General features: G+C 33.7%; 1 protein-coding gene across 1 annotated transcript in view; it reads right to left on the minus strand.

The window, feature by feature from the left end:
• The window catches only part of LOC143256701 (synaptotagmin-1-like), a 140,228-nt gene extending 122,310 nt beyond the window's left edge, over positions 1 to 17,918 (minus strand). Inside the window, exon 1 of the mRNA XM_076514258.1 lies at positions 17,376 to 17,918. The gene's annotated coding sequence lies outside the window, so the exon portion shown is untranslated. The remainder of the gene's footprint in view (positions 1 to 17,375) is intronic.
• Positions 17,919 to 18,356: the final 438 nt, after the last annotated feature.

Genomic DNA, 18,356 nt, shown 5'->3' on the forward strand with positions numbered 1-18,356 from the left:
ATTGAAAATTTACAGATAAATGTTTTTTATCATTATTTTGTTCTTGTTGTTGTTAAGCGCAATGGGTATCCTTTGCTGTACCTATAGCAGAACCGCCAGATGGCGCATTTCTCAATGATAATCTTTATTCAGTCAATTACCGGTTTCAATTAGGGAAAGAACAGCATATTATCATCTTAAAATAAAACAAAACTATCTGAAGGCGACACGTCTTTTGTCATTTTATTCAAAGTTTGTGTTAGAATAAGAAATTAATTAAAGAACACTACGTGGTACCTCAAGAATAAATTTTACTTATAGTTTTGTGTTTTATTTGTTACAAGACTTGTTTAATTTTACAAGGTCACGAAAGAAGATGTCAAGTATCAGTCTTTTTAAACTCTCTATTTAGTCTAGTGTCGCATAATTAATTAGAAACTTTGCTGGTTGTATTTTGGTCTCACGTCATATTATGCGTATGTACACAAAAGATTTTAGTTAAAGTTCCTTCGGTTTTTCTAAATCTTGTGTTACAGACACAGACTATTAAATAAGTAGATAACATTCGACAAAACTCACAGACGTCTGTTAACTTCCTCGAATATTTATTTAATCCTAATTACAAATGAGTTCGTTTATAGATTACGTAAAATAATGGAACTTAACTGGAATAATAATTACTTTGGGTTGAGATTACAACGTTACAGCAAAAATGTGATTGGCTCGTTATATTTAACCCTTTCTTTTTCAATCTCTTTACATCAATTACTTTTCGTTCCTTGGTGTTCTCACTTTCCAAGCATACCAAGGTTGATTTGTTTCTTTCTCTAGCGTTCTTATTTTTACTAACATTTTTTCCTTTATATCTGTAATATATGATGAATCCTTTATAATCAGGACCTTTCCTACTAATCTTTTCTACCCTCATTATCAACTCGATCACGTCTTTAGGAAGGATCACTATACTTTATTATAATAACCATCGTCGATAAACATGTGAGCTTTAACAACAGAGAAGGCTAACAAATACAAACGATGTTTTCAACTAAATATTTCATCCACAGTTTGAATCATTGAGAAAAAATATATTAAACGATTCCTTGTGTGTGTTTTATAAAGTATTAAATTAAAACTACTTGGTTGATGTTTTTAAAACTTATAAAAATATACCAACGCTAATATAAATGAAACTCCGTTCATTTTAAAAGTACTTGATTTCTGACATATTCAAAAATGTGACAACAAAAAAAAAAAACAAACCCAGCCAAACCTATATAAATACGATCATGCAACCTTAGGGACAGGTTTATTTTGGCAGTAGAACAACAAGATCTGCTTCTAATTCCTTCAGATATGTACAATCAGGTATATTATGTTAACATCTGATTTCACTAATAGTTCAGGGTGGTTAAATTTGAATAAGATCAGAAAATATGTTAGGGCAAAATATCCGTCATACTTGGTGGATCAGACAGTAATAATTATTGATGGATGGATCGGTACATTTCTATTTTAAAGTCATCCTGACTGCAAGGTAAAAAACAAATGATAAGATAAGCTTGATCTCCTAAGATACTTTGTAATGACAGCTTGTTATCCTATATTTCATTGCGATGGTGCTCAGACCCTTATCAACAAAATGTAGCTCAGCCCCTAAAACTAGCAAATCTGGAAGCAAATAGTGAATTTTATGCTACTTTAAGCTGCTTACATGCGTATGTTCATCTGTTTGATTGAAAGAAATAACGTGTTTCAACTCATCTCGCTATTGATTTCGAATGACTAGATTGGCCTTGAGCAGGAGTGGGCAAATTGTTTTCACAGCGGTCACAACTGTGGCCAATGGCTAATGAAAACAACGTTGACCACACTATTAAAAAAATTAAAAGATGTTAGTTCAATCAAAACAATTGCATTTCAACTAACCTTCAGTTGAAAATTGATGAGGGTTTTCATCAACAAGTTTCGTGAAATTTGGCTTAATATCTATGCTCAATGAGCATCTTGGCTCTGCCTCTAAATTTATGTCAGTAAGCCGAGATCTGTACCTAGACTTGAGAAAATCTTGGGTAGAAAATTTTGACTCACACACCCATATGGATCCAAACATGGAAAATAATTTTGAAATTGCTCTCTTTAAATTTGGAAGACTCTCATTTATTAGAATACTTAGCCACATCTCTCTGATAGAACATTTTTGTTTACTTTTATGTGTTCTACACCTTGCAGGGTAAGCATCTTGTCTTTAAATCCACATTTATCAAAAGACAAATAGATGTAATTTCCTTATTAAAATTTTCTAAGTCAAATTGAAATGAAGCATACAAAAATTCAAATATCAATTTCAAATTTGTAAGTTCGGAGAAACGTGATTTAAATTTTTGAGATAGATTTGTGATCCAGTTTACACAGAAAAATCATAGTCATTATTATTTTCTAAAAACTATTTATCTTTGCAAAATGTGTCAAATCATTCTTTTGTAATTGTTCCACAAGGAGGTTTAGCTTTAATTGATTGTTTGTTTGTTTTTGAATTTTGCACAAAGCTACTCGAGGGCTATCTGCGCTAGCCGTTCCTAATTTAGCAGTGTAAGACTAGAGGGAAGGCAGTTAGTCATCACCACCCATCGCCAACTCTTGGGCTACTCTTTTACCAACGAATAGTGGGATTGACCGTCACATAATAACGCCCCCACGGCTGAAAGGGCGAGCATGTTTGGTGCGACGGGGATTCGAACCAGCGATCCTCAGATTACAATTAGCTTTAATTGAAATTCATGAATAGACTGTGATCACTCGCTTATTATTTTACTTCTTCCCTGAAGCTTCGTATTCAAATTATTCAAGTGAGTCATCATGTCGCATAGAAATTGTAAATCACACTGCCATGACAAAGTTTTAATTTCAGGGAAAGTTTCAATCTTACCTTTTTCAACAAGATACTCTTATATTTGGGGAAATAAGGAAATAAATCGTTTCAAAACTTTTGTTTTACTTAACCTTCTTACATTTTCAAAATCAGTAAGATCATCAAAAGTACAGTCACTGCTTTTCTTCAAAGACTCAAAAAACTGTCAATGGATGAGAGAGCTTCCACTTCTAATATAATTTACAATTTTTACAACAATGTCCATCAAATGTTTCAATTCATCACTTTTAGACATTTGAGCACATAAATTTTCTTTATGCAAAATGTAATGAAAAGATGGCAGCGTGGACTTCACATTATTTTCCATTAAATGCTTCTTTAAAAGAGAAACAATTCCTAATTTCGCCCCAGTCATAGCGGGAGCTATGTTGTGACAGAAACCAGTTTTTTAAAATCCAGATTGAATTTTTTGGACATTTCAAGAAATGTTTCAAAGATGTTTTTTCCACACGTTTGATATCGTAATCCACAAAGGCCAAGCATTTCTTCCCTCACTTGAAGATCTGAAGTTACATATTGATCCCAAAATTGTGCAGTGTCACTAACATCTGCTGATTCATCTAGTGCTAATGAAAAATATAAACAGTCTTTTAGGTGTTCAAGCAACTGATTTTCTATGTATTTCGCTAACTTTAGCATTCTACGGACAATTGTTTTTTTGACTTAATTTAAAATTATTTACCTTTTGAAGAATATCATCTTTTATTTTTGAATCATAACTCTCCAACGGAGTTTCAATGACCACAATCAATATTTTTTTACTAGTTAATTATCAGAAAATTTCTTTTTTTGAGCTAGAATTCAAGCTACTTTATAGCTAGCTAACATAACTAGTTCTATCGATGATAAAAATCTTTTTAGGCCCCCCTTTTGTTCATGAAGTTGAGCTTTCAGACGGCTAATTTCATTCATACAATTTTTGTTATCAACTGGACATTTTACATCAAATTCGTTGTGAAAATTGTTAAAGTGTTACTTAAGGTTGTATATTTTATTATTCCTAAAACGTTTGTTACACAAAAGACACACTGGTTTATTATTTGCTTCAATCACTACAAATTTCAACTCCTAACTTTCATTAAATTCTTGTTTCACGTTTTTACAGTCAGGCAACATTCTCTTTTCGACAGTAATGACAGAATCAATTAAAGTATCTTTATTTTCTGAGTGTTCACCATCATCTGGATTCTTTCGTTTTCGAATTATCCACTTATCCATATTATAGGATTAAAAAGAAAATGTATTTAAACATTTGAAAGTTGCACAATAAAAATATGTTTGCAAGCGCATGGTAAACAACGCACACTCGATAACAAACATCTAAAACAGACTGACATTACAAAATAGGCACGACATTAGCGATGACGTGAAGCAGTCCAGTTGCTGATTACCAAATTTGCAATGAAAAATAAATGATGGAAAAAGCTGATTCGTAAACTTGAGTTGACCACATGTGGCCAGTGGCCATAGAGTTTCCCACCCCTGACCTAGAGGTTCAGGCGATGGACTCGAAATCGAATATGCTCGTTCTTTCAGTCGCGGAGGCGTTATAATGTTACAGTCAATATTATATTAATTTGTAAAGAGTAGTTCAAGAGTTGGCTATAGATGTTGTTGAATAGCTGCCTTTCATTTAGTCTATCACTTATAAATTAAAGAAGGTTAGTGCAGATAGCCCTCGAATAATTTTCACGAAACTGAACTAAAAAACAAACACAGTATCATCTCTCATCATTTATCCTGATCTGTAGGAAATACTTTACTTTATTCTAATATTCCATTTAATAAGTTAAATCACATTCTGCTTTACATTTAAAGCTTTATGAGGATCCAACCATTTGCGATAGAATTGAATTACAATTTCATGTTATCATTTTCTTACTTATAACTATCAGCTTAATTTCATTAAGGCGCCAGCCAGCTGAGAAGGGTTTACTTTCAATTAACGTATTTAATTGTTACTGAGGATGAGTGAAAAAGGATTAGCAAAAAACAGAAAAATAAGTATTCAGCCAGTTAGAAAAGGCTTAATATGAAGGCTTTCCTATGGTAATTAAATTAGTTAAGAATCAAATGAATTAGGCATTACGTAGAATTTTATTTCTTTTTTTTCCCAGTAAAAGACTGTTTATGAGTGACTAAGTTTTTTTTGGCAATTAGAAAGTTACAAAATTTATACGCTCACATGTTCAAATAGTATTATTTTGAACTTTTTTCGGTACTTTTTTTTTAAATAGTTTTCGTTGTCGAATAAAATCATCATGCATTTAGCAGCTGTGAAATTCATGGGTCTTTCCATACGTAGAACTAAAACTGTCTAAAAACAAACGAGTATAATATTAAAAAATTACTCCTCTTAAGTTAAATTCCTCAGCAACTTAGCAGCAGCTTTGGGGATATATAACGCTCAAAATTAGGTTTCAAACCCTGCGGTAGGCAAAAAGTGCAGATAACCCGTCATGTAGCTTTGCACGTAACAAAAAACAAAACAAATAAAACATATTTTAAAGTTTGGCTTTGTTTATGTTGAGTTGTATTATGAGAGCGAAAATTTTAAGGATATCGCTTCTTGAAAATAGCTTACTTCAAATTAGATTAACTCTTTATCTACGGAGGATATCCTTCATTAGACTGAAATTGTTTGATGACTAAACAAAATCACATTTATCTGAAATCAGTATAATTATTTGCAAACCATGATAAGTAAAGCTACATAATTAAAAATATACATTCATTAAGTGTCAAGATATTTGGGGAAAATTATTTTATTTAATTTTTCCTTTAACTAATGTTCTTCTACTTTTTCGTTTGTTGAATTTCACAATACTGCCAGTCACGGCACCACTCCAAGTATATTTTCTTGGTTTATTAGATTAGCAATTCATAAATATGGACACAATTGTTAAATACAATGCTGTGTAATTCCTCGATTCAGCGTTCTCACAGATATGGTATCACCCTGTCAAGATTTGAAAATTCCAATGGTTTTTGCAACTATTGTATTCTTGTGGCTTCTGAGAGTGGGTCTTGTTCATTGGTAATCCTTAGTGGTAGTGTTCCAATAGTGTCTAGTATTTGGGTTGCTGATGGTTACATACACAAGTTTTTTCAATACCTGATAGATCTGACAAACAGTCTTGATAGACATGTTTGTCCATTTAATCACTCCCCTGAGAGCTGTTGTACAGCGATATTACAATGCTAAAATCGAGATATGGCAGATAACCTAATGTGGCTTTGCTCTAAAAGTAAAACAAATCTTGTCTCAAGGCCTCCTTTATTGTATCCCTTTTGAACTTTCTAAGTTCCCATTTCTTACCCATCTATATGCATTGAATATTATTCACCACTACAGCTACTATTTTCATACACCCGATTAAACACCAGGAGCACCATGGGAATCGACTTTGTTTGCAATCGGTTCCAAGTAGTAGTTTTTATTCATTTAGAAGTTCCGATAATTGGTTTTGGCCACATAATTTATAAGCAGTTATATGTTATCAGTTTCATATGTATTTATCATTGACTACCTTCTACTTGATACTAGAAGGGTTAGAATACGAAGTTCTATAGATCAAATGTCTCTTGTTTTTCATTTATAGGTCAAATAACTGAAGTATCTCAACCTATGTAAGTTTTCTTAAGTCACAAATCTTTAGTCCCTAGAAAATGGCAATTGTAAAAAATACTTTATTGAAACTTCCAGATGGGAGAATCACAGAAATGCTACGCGATAATAGTGACTATAGATTGAGCCTATTTAGCGCTCGATAATACAATATGGTTGTTCCCTAGTTCAATAACCCGGTTCAACTATTAGCGCTTTAGAATATCTTTTCACTATGTCGTAAAAAGTACTGGAAGAATATTTTATACTGTGAAAAACTGAATGCATGTCTTGTTATGTCAAAGAGGAATTTATCAGACATATTGATAATTGAACGCTTATCTGTGTCATGTGTTGTATGTTTCAGTGCATAAATTTACTGAAGAATGGTTCGCTCTATGTAACATGTTGTTATATATTTTTACGACAAGCTGAGAATAAGTTCAATAATTACAGAAACCAAATTTGATTTAATATTCACATGTGACTGAAAACAATTAAATGGATGAACATGAGTTTCAACAGCCTGAGATAAAACAGTAAGTATCCCAGCAGTGACTACTTGTCTAAAATGACCAAGAATGAAAGGTCAAATATGTGTTGTATTGTTATAAAAACCAATGTAATTCAGAGATTGACATGTCAATCTTTTGAAACACTTTGTAGGCAGAAAGTGGGCGAGACATTTACACAAGTTCGACTTGCTTCCATGGACGTATGGTCGCTCCACCCTAATTAACACTTGGCACGTGGCAGGCAATATGACGTACGAACAATCCCAAATATTTCAAGGTAAAACAAACGTTAATCTCATAAACCACAGCATGAATTTTTAATTATAGTGCCCAGTGCTGAGGTAAATGTTTATATTCCACAATTTATTGGATAAAAATCTAAACTGATGTGTGTATATGGCTCCTTGTACATAAATAAGATGTAATTTAACTATTGGATTTTGATTATTTTCTGAGCTTTATTAAATCGTTAAGTGATTTAGAATAATTAAATAAGCAGTAAGATTTAACCTACTTACTCTCACAAAAATCTTTGTTTACTCTTGTTCGAATATTTAAATAAAACTTTATATCACTTCGGCATTTCATTCAAACAAGGTTAAACCTTTCAACAAAGTTAATGGTGCGTACAATAATTATTTTCGTGATTTACATTTTTTGTAATCTTACTTAATATGACATTTATATTTGGGTAGGCCGAACTTTTATCGTGCCTTAGAGTAACCGTCGCGTGTTACTCTTTGGCGTTTAGGCAGAATATATTACACGTTTCTGACGTTTTTGTTATCTAAGAGATAGCAAAGCATATCTATAGTATTTCTTCTTAATGATCCATTTTCTTACTGTTGTATTATAAAAGGCCCGACATGACCAGGTAATTAGGGACTCGACTCGCAATTTGAGAACCACTAGTTCGAATCCCCGTCCCACCAAATATGTTCGCCCATTCAGTCGGGAAGCATTATATCGATCAATACCACTATTCGTTGGTAAAAGAGTAGCCCGAGTTTCAAGTGGGTGGTAATGATAAGCTACCTTTCTTCTAATCTTTAACTTCTAAATTAGAGGCGATAACCCTAGTATAATTTCATATTAAATTCAAAATAAAGTGATAAGCATTGTAGTAGTTATTGCTTTTCTACCAAAAAAAAAAAGTTTGAATTATAATTACACTCATGGGCGTAGATCCTGGGGAGATGGGAAGATACCCCCCTCATTTTAGGTGGGGGATGGTGCATACAATCATCCCCCCTACAGTTTGGTCTGTTGAATTGTTTTATTGCATCACAGGCCTACAAATTGTGTGTTTGTTCTTGTGATTCTCGTGTTCTTATCAATCGAATTACATAATTAGGCCTAGATGTAGGCTTTTTCAGTAGCCGAAATGTACATCTTTAATATAGGCGTGCTTCTAAGCTTTTCGATCTAAGCGATAGTTCGTAAGTATCAGTCAGTAGGCCTAAGTATACACGCAAGTATCGTGGCAACAAGATCATTCTGTGACTGCATGTTTACAGCTTTCAGGTTCACGTAATCAGATTACCAATTTGCAAACTGAACAGTCCACATAAGTAGTTACAAAAATCATCCCCCCATCGGGTGTAAAAAATCTACACCCCTGTTAACACTTATAACTTTTTGAATAATTGGCTCAATGAGTAGATTTGGTGGGGAAGGAGTCCTAGGATTAGTTAACACACATATATTAGAATCACGTGAATTGATCAACATTTTACAATTATAAAGACAATTTGTTTACTTGGAACTAGCTTAAATTTGCTAATCTGGCCGAACCTTGTAAACTTCTCCTGGGATTAAGAATGAAAGAGCTGTTAATAGCGAATGTATCCAAGTGGTGTCGCAGTTGAATCTAACAATTGTAATTTTTAGTTTGTTGATTTATAATATCAATATATTTTGTCATTTTTTCTGCAATATTGTTTTTATTAATTTATGTTACTTCTTAATATACATTTTAATTTCATTCTGTTACTTACGCCCCCAGTAGCAGAACGATATCTCTGCGGACTTACAACGTTAGAAATCGGGTTTCAATATCTATGGTGGGCAGAGCATAGATAGCCCATTGTGTAGCTTTGCACTTAACTACAAACAAACAGAAACTCATACTTATCCACTTCATGTGGATCGTAGGTAATTCAAGGGCTTAAAATACCATTAAAAATCGAATTTCGATGCCTGCGGTGAGCAAAACACACATTGCGCTTAACAATAAAAACGTTACTTAGATAAACAAGACTAGTGGTAAGCATGTTGTTACTAGGTGCCGTTGTTGTTGGTTTTTCTTATTTGTGAGTATTGCTAAAAGTTATAACCTTTTATAACTGTTCATGTTGACGGGAAATTAAATGTTAATTATAACACAGCTAACGCATATTAAAATCTAGTATTATTTGTGAGTATTGCTAAAAGTTTTAACCTTTTACAACTGTTCATGTTGACGGGAAATAAATGTTAATTATAACACAGATAACGCATATTAAAAGCTAGTATTATTTGTGAGTATTGCTAAATGTTTTAACCTTTGTAACTGTTCATGTTGACGGTAAATAAATGTTAATTATAACACAGCTAACGCATTTTAAAATCGAGTAACTGACATTAAGCTAATGTGCGTCGGAAAATGTATAAAATAAATGTGATTTAAGTAATTCGCTGCACTCACAGTAATTACTAATAGATTAATAGAGCAGAAAACAGCCTGCTTATCTTCTGTCCCGCTAGCTCCAAAATGACAAAAATTGATAAGAAAAATAACATCTTTAAACAATAACTACATTAGAACATCCAAGTTTGATAGCGTTTCTCTAAACGCATCTTGTTTTATTGTTTCGCTTTGCTATTAACTAGAAATTTTGTGGCTTTCGCTAAAATTTTAATAACATTTTTGTTGTTGAGAGAAAATGGTCGTTGCTTTCTCATAACTCTACAGAGATTTACCCTGATAGAGCATGTGTAGAACCGTTCTAGTAACACTAAAGAAAAAGATAAAAAGATGGTAACACTGTAAGATACTAAAAAACGTCATAAATATTAATTATATACTTGTTTTTTGGCGTTTTGAACAAAGCTACACGAAGGCTACCTGTGCTAGCCGTCCCTTGTTTAGTAGTGAAAGACTATAGGGAAGGCAGCTAGTCATCCTCACCCACCGTCAACTCCTGAGTTACGCTTTTACAAACAAATAATGGGATTGACTGTAACATTATAATGTTCCCACAGCTGCAGGAATAAACAGATTTGGTGGAACGGGATTCGAACTCATAACCCTCAGATTGCGAGTTGAGCGCATTAACCACCTGCCTGGTCATGCCGGGACAGTTACATACGTTATCAGATAACCCCTTTCGTTTCTTTTACATATATGACCTGAGGGAAATATATGAGCACAGACAAATTTACGAAATGTTAATTTATTCTTACCACTAACGATTCGAGTGTGTTATTTAATTTTAACCTGTAACTAAGAGGGCGACTCGAAACACTTATGGAAGTCTGGAAAACTGATGCTTTCAAAATTCTTAAATTATTTCATTTTGTAAACAGTTAAGATATTTTGACCTTCTATTAGACGTAGTTGCCAAAAATATGTACAACCAATAAAAAATGAATTAACACAACAAAGTTTTTTAATGGCTAAATTATGGAAGTTTATCGAAGACGATCTATAATTAATTATTCATATTCACTTTGTTTCGCTGTTTGAATTAAAGAATCGTGGTTCTTATAATGCACACTCTTTGAAAGCCTACTTCACGTTTCGAACCCTGCACTCTGTTTCGCAGCCTGACACGCTAACCATCAAGCTTCCGCACAGCCCAAGCCTAAGTAGTAGTCAAAACGGCGGGCTGTCTAATTATATGATGGATATGTTTAAACTTTTTTTTTTTTGTTACTGGAGTATCTGATTTACTTATTAGCAATAATAATATTATAGGAAATCATTCGACAGTGACACAGTTAAGTTTTATGCTATTGGCAATCATTCGACAGTGACACATTTTGATTTGATGCTTTCAGGTGTCTAAACAGGTTAATGAATTCTTCTCACGGCCTATATGCAAACGAATTAATTACGTCTAACATTTCTCTTCTTACTGGGATTTTTTCTTTTTTGGACTTGCAGCCCCCTGATAGGTCATAGGTTTGGTTTTTGAATTTCACGCAAAGCTACACGAAGGCTATCTGCGCTAGCCGTCCCTAATTTAGCAGTGTAAGACTAGAGGGAAGGGAGCTAGTCATCACCACCCACCGCCAACTGTTGGACTACTCTTTTACCAACAAATAGTGGGATTAACCGTTACATTATAACGCCCCCACGGCTGAAAACACGAGCATGTTCGGTACGACGGGGATACGAACCCGCAACTCTCAGATTACGAACCGCACGCCTTAACCAACCTGGCCATGCCGGGCCAGGTCAAAGGTAAGTTCATAGATTAAGAGCAGATAACCTATTGTGTCGCTCTGTGCCAAAAAAAGCTAAATAAAAAATGGGCTTAGAAAATCATTCAGAAATTAACATGTTAAACTCTAATCAAAGATAAAAGGAAACAAATAGTTTTTGTTTCTGGAGCACGTAGTCAAGTGGTTTGATGACTAACAAATAATAAAATCTAATATTAAATATCATTTATAGGATAATTTATCTTGTTAGCGTTCCATTCTCTTCTTATTGGGTTTCGTTACTATGCAAATAAAACATTTTACGGGTTTACATGCAAACCGTGACGTCAAGTCAGATATTTTACTTTTTTTATTTTTTTTTCCTAATGGGATTTCTATGTTCGTCCATAAGACTAATTATTTGGTGACTACTAAGTGTTAGTTCTTCTGGATTTATTCCGTTAAGGACAAAGGTCACTTGAACTTTTTCTAATTTTTTTTTTACCTTAAGAATTTCGAAATTCACGATCTTTTGTAAAAGTTCGCGAAACTGATGTTTTAAAACAGCTTCAGTTTCACGTGTACATTTTAACAGTGGAACTAAAGAGCGTTATTTTTTTCATTGCTAAAGCGTATAATAGTAATGATTAAAATAAAGATATAATGTAGGGCGTTGGTCAATTTACCGCTGCTTGTAGAAGAATACAGCTGTGGAACACATTTTCAAAATTTCTGTGCGATGTTTGCTCTGTTTCCATGGCGACAAGATCTGTGCTCAGAAAGACAGTTTTTAAACCATTTCGTGGGATCCAGGGTGAAGGCACCCGTAAAAAAGCTTTGTAGTGAAAGGTTTGTTTGTTTTTTGAATTTCGCGCAAAGCTACACGAGAGCTATTTGCGCTAGCCATCCCTAATTTAGCAGTGTATGACTAGAGGTAAGACCGATAGCCATCACCACCCACCGCCAACTCTTGGGCTACTTTTTTTACCAGCGAATAGTGGAATTGACCGTAACATGATAACGCCCTATGATTGAAAGGTCGAATAGGTTTGGTGTGACGTTGATTGAAATCCGCGAACCTCAGATTACGAGTCGAGCGCCTTAACCACCTGGATATGCTGGGTCTGTGTAGTGAAAGAATCAATTGTCAGGGAAGCACAGAATAGCTTAATTTCCGTTCAACTGCAGGAAATGCAATAGATATTGAGAATGTTCTAAAACAGGAGTTTATTTGTTGATTGTATTTCAAAGAAATGCAACACAATGGCCAATCCGCGTTTTACCCACTACGAATATTAATATTCAGTTCTTAGCGTATAAGCCATCAAACTTAACGCTGATCTACTTCGGGGGGTGGGGGGAGCAAAAGCAAGCACAATAAAAAGGTGTAACAGCATTGTTATTCTACTACTTGGCGTAGGTTTGTTTGTTTGTTTTTTGGAATTTCGCACAAAGCAACTCGAGGGCTATCTGTGCTAGCTGTCCCTAATTTAGTAGTGTAAGACTAGAGGGAAGGCAGCTAGTCATCACCACCCACCGCCAACTCTTGGGCTACTCTTTTACCAACGAATAGTGGGATTGACAGTCACATATAACGCCCCCACGGCTGGGAGGGCGAGTATGTTTTGGCGCGACTCGGGCGCGAACCCGCGACCCTCAGATTACGAAGCGCACGCCTTAACGCGCTAGGCCATGCCAGGCCTGTACTTGGCGTAGGTCATTTAGAGAAAAAAGCTGAAAGGAGAGCCCCTCACTAATACTTACATCTATCTACTAATAAGACACTGGTCCAAACGCAGGAAAATGGTTAACATCTCAGATTGTAGATTCGAGGTTCTGTATCTTGTGCCCTGTTAACTCCTAAAATAAAATCGCCCTACGCACTTTTGGAGCCGTGGATGTGTTATGAGAGTGACATTCAAGTCTCACTATTCGTTTGAAGTAGTTCACGAGTCTGCGATTTATTATGTTACGTACGTTACATCTTACTATTTCAAATAGCCAGAAATTTCAATTTGAAACTAGCACCTTACAAACAATATTCAGTCTTCTACCTGGTCTGAAACTGAATATTTTATCGACACTTTAGGTCCACAATAAGCGAATTAATTCTGAGATGATATTGTTACACTTCTCTTGACAAGAAAGCTAGCTAGCTCTAGTCTTGTTTGGCCTCACTTGGGTTATAAGCTTAATTTTTACCAGGGAGATTTTTTAATGTCCTTGTAGAAATACTAACGTTCGAAGCTAATTCTCTGACGATAAACGGTTTATAATGTTCAAAATCTATAAACATTCCTGGTTAATTTCTGTAGTTCTCCAATTAATAAGCATTAATCACAATAACAGTTTCCGAGGCTTGCAGTATGCTGACTGTAGCTGACCAACAATATTCTATTTTCTCTTGGCGCACCGATTTATAAACTTTTAAGCGAGATTCCAGAAAGTTTAGTTGGCCCAACAATAATCAGAGATATGCCAGAGGTTTCGTAAAACATATATTATTAATTGTTACTCTCGAGAATCTTCTACAAATTTAGAGAAAGGCCGGACTTACGCAATACACATTTAACAATAAAAGTTACGTATATTTCTAAATATAGCGTATTTTACTCCTTGCAAGACGCTACGTCGTGGAAGACGCACCCTAATTTTGGAAGGACAATCCTAAGAAAACATATTCTGACTCAGCAACGAACACCTTAATGCAGCCTTGACCTTTAACCTTTTTTCAATCTACTGAGTAAATACAGTTAAATACATCATATTCTTCAAAGTATATCGACAGTATTAGTTAAATTGAATGTTTTATGTCATTGAAAATATTTATAATTGGTAAGTAATGAGATTAGGATCTGTATGAGAGGCCATTTTGAATAGACCCCAAGCTAACCTCTTGCCTTAACCCATCACTTCTGTCTTGGGAGACGCATGGGGATTTTTCAAGGTATTTTTAAATAAAAAACAAATGCGTTTTACAAGGCGTAAAATACGGTATATTAAACTGAAACAAATGTAGATATTAAAATAAATGAATAACAGTAAATCTGTTACACTATCTATGAATAGACAAATGATTAAAATATTATTAAGTCATGTAATAATTTTACTTTAAAATAAACGTTGCAATAATGTCCTACAAACAAATCAGTTATAGTTTGCGAATTTATTTAAATGAAATTTATGTAGGTAACGTAATCACAAGAATACAGGGAACATCGATCGATAATTTTAATGTACTGTCTAACCATGAACATGTTAAACTTATTATTGGTAAGCACATAGGCGTATATCAGCATTAAGTTAACAAAATAACTGTTCGTTTTCCTTTTATGCCGTACCCTAATTATGGGCAGGAATATACAGGTATATAGTGTAGTTATCACCAACAACATATTCCATTTCAGGCCCTTGAATGTTTTGTACACATATAGCATTGAGTAACTCAAAGTTCATTCACATCATATGGTTTCAGAAATATTTACCTGTTTCGTCTATTTTTCCTGAGTTTCTTAAAATTATAAAAATTATTAAGGTGGTATAAAGAATATTTTTAGTGTTTCTATTCATGCTACTGTTTTTATTGAGCTAAGTTTTACTCGATAACCACTATTATTTTGAAATTGAACAAATTAAGACATCTAAAATAAATAAAATTGAAAATTGCAAAAAAAAACCTAGTAAAATAATACAAAAATTATAAATAATAAGTAATTTCGGATTGGAGGAAACTGAATAAGGACATTTTAAGTGCACGGTTCGGAGTGTGAGGTGGGGAACAGGATTAGTGAGACAAATCCAGTAATGGTATGGAACAGAGGAAAACTTGTCGTAAAAAATAACAACAACAAGACAGAGAAGGAAAGTCTAAACGATTCAATTGTGGCAGACGTAAAGAGAATTATAGAGTAAAGATTAGAAAATAAAAATAGTTGAAAGAATAACAAATGGGATAGAATGATATTGATAAAATTATGGAACGTGAAGCAGCGAGAGAACCTCTAGCTTGTTTATCGACTATCTTGTTATGATTACGAATTTTGAAAGTGCTCAAAAATAGAAATTTGTGATGAGTTAGAATATCTCAACTATGATAGAGATTTGTAAAATGTGGTGAGTAGGAGGTAATATTGGACAGTGAAAATCAGTGTTAAGTTGGTAAACACTGGAAAAGATGAAACAGTATGGTAAGATTTAGTGATATAAAGCAGCATACAGTTTAAAACTACCTGTCTAAACTAAAACGACAAACGAATTTAAAGAAGAACATGATATACATTAACAAATAGAAACGTTGCTATTTTATCGATTTTTATGTGTTTGTTTTTGAATTTCGCGGAAAGCTACTTGAGGTCTATTTGAGCTAGCCGTCCCTAATTTAGCAGTGTAAGACTAGAGCGAAGGCAGCTAGTCATCACCAGCCACCGCCAACCATTGGGCTACTCTTTTACTAACGAATAGTGGGATTGACTGTCACATTATAACGCCCCCACGGCTGAAAGGACGAGGATGTTTGGTGTGACTGGGAGTCGAACCCACGAATCGATTTTTGAGAACAAGAAAATAACCGGACGAAAAATGAACAATAACAAACTGTGAAGAAAATCATTATTCTCGAAAGGATTTTCTAAAACAAAGAAGATAAATCTATTTGAAGAAAAAGAAAAATGTAATTTTTACACACTGATTAAAGCACTAGTGTTTCTTCATTGGGATTTAAACACATAAAGTGTTTCGTTCGAATAATTACTTTAAAAATGACCTATTCTTCATTATTACTTTAACAGATGTTTTTAATACCATTCTTATTAGCACTTTTCTAGTTAATGCTTCAGCATAAGTAAAACTCAACCTGACTGGTGTTTTAATCTACTATTGATGATGTTTCGAAATTAAAACTAACTGAATTCGATTGGCAAGATTATTACGTCACTTCGAACTCTTATTAAACAAACGGAATTGTTTGATTAGAGTGAAGGCAGTTGGACAACATTACATACCACCAATCCTTAGGTTACTCATGTTTGATGTAAATAATGGAATTTGGCATTTTCTAACTCGCCCACGACGCTGAAATTCTGACAAGTTAAATATTAAGCCACGCCTAATTTGTTTATGTTATAAGTCATTTGTTATCTTATATAAATTATGGCAAGTTAAACATTAAGCCACGCCTAATTTGTTTATGTTATAAGTAATTTTTATCTTATATAAATTTAAAAAAGGGTAAAACATTATTCTGTTCAGTAACAAAATCTTAAAACCTCAATATAGATTATTCATGTAATTATAATTGTTTTGAATGAACGGGAAGTTTAGTAAAATGTTTAAACCAGTTATATGAAAATTATCTTAAAAATAATAAATTCTTGCTGTAAAAAAATATATTTTAACACCAAAGTTATTGTTCTCTCTTTTAAGTGGTACAGTGTTTATTCAGAATATGTATTGTTTGTTCAGCTGTCTTTTAATAGGATTGTGCAACTTGTGTTCACTGAAAATATTTTTAAAGTCGAGAACTATATAGTAATCCAAATGTATGTATTGTGTCGGTTTGGGTAACCATTAAAGTTAATTTTTTGTTCGAATAAGAATGCATAATTATTACCCCGTGAAAAGACTAACTATCTTTAGACATATTAATGATTTAAACTCTGAACAAAACGTTAAGGTAAAAACGTAGGAAGTAGAAAGTTGATGTCAGCGCTATTGTATTTAACACCGATATATATTAATCATGAAATATCTGAAACTGCCTGTCGTAAGGAATAACTTTTCTTCTTAAGAAAATATGACTGTGTGCAAAGTATTATAATGTAATTTAGAAAACCCATATTTAGTAAGAGGTAAACTGAATATTTATAATTTTCCTGTATAGACATCTTTGAAGTATTTTCTAGTTTATTCAGCTTTGAAGGCTAAGAAAAAAAGCACTTACCTTCACAGTATACCTCGGTGAAATGTCTTATCTTCCAGTGTGTGTGTTTTTCATATAGCAAAGCCACAAAGGGCTCTCTGCTCAGCCCACCGAGGGGACTTCTCTTCAAGAAGAAATGTCAAATAACCATTAAATGTCGTGGAAAGCTTGCCAAAAACAGTACAGCTCAATCATTAGAATTTTAGATTTTTAGTTCTGTCCTCAGCGTTTTTAAATCACAGTTAAGTCTTGTCAGGTGATGAACAACTGCTAAAATCTATAACACATATGGTTTCAAAGTACTCTTAATTCTTAGGCTTATATTAAACGTTTTTCCTTTCTTTATGAATGGTTCGAAATATAAATAACGCATTGGTCATCTCAAATATGTCACAATATTAAAAGCATAGAACTAAGATTAATTCAAATGCGTCTTCCAATGTCAGCCTGTTGGAAGTGTCTTCCGCTTGAGCCCACTGGTCAACTGAATTCTCCACGCTACAGGCCTGTGAATGCATCCCACTCCATATATGTGCGTATATATCACACAGCGTCCTGCCTCTTTTCCTCACTAAAACTCCATGCGCACATCTTGCGTTTAGCTGTCAAGGTGGTTTAAATAGTACATGAACCCAAGTGTTCACTGAAGTAGACGTGTGGGCGTTTGCCTGTATCGTTTGATGTTCAACAAAAAATGCAAGACGAATTTTATACATTATTTAGGACAAAAATATATGAGTAGCATTCTTCACTGACCTCTTACATAGTTCTAACAAAAGCTGAGGAAAGAATAAATGTTTCTTATAGTTCGGTTAAGCATATAAATAAACTAACGAAGGTTTTATATAGTTTGTTAGGTAGTTTGAGCTTATCTTGATTTCGTGTTAAACGTAACTATAGCAACGTAAGAGTAACTTTCAATTACAATAGATTATTATCAGATTACAATATTTTCAAAGAAGGTTCGTCAGTCTTTGCTACACTATTCGACTCCTCTAATAT

Source organism: Tachypleus tridentatus, chromosome 7 (genome assembly GCF_004210375.1).
Source record: "Tachypleus tridentatus isolate NWPU-2018 chromosome 7, ASM421037v1, whole genome shotgun sequence".
Classification (NCBI taxonomy): domain Eukaryota; kingdom Metazoa; phylum Arthropoda; class Merostomata; order Xiphosura; family Limulidae; genus Tachypleus; species Tachypleus tridentatus.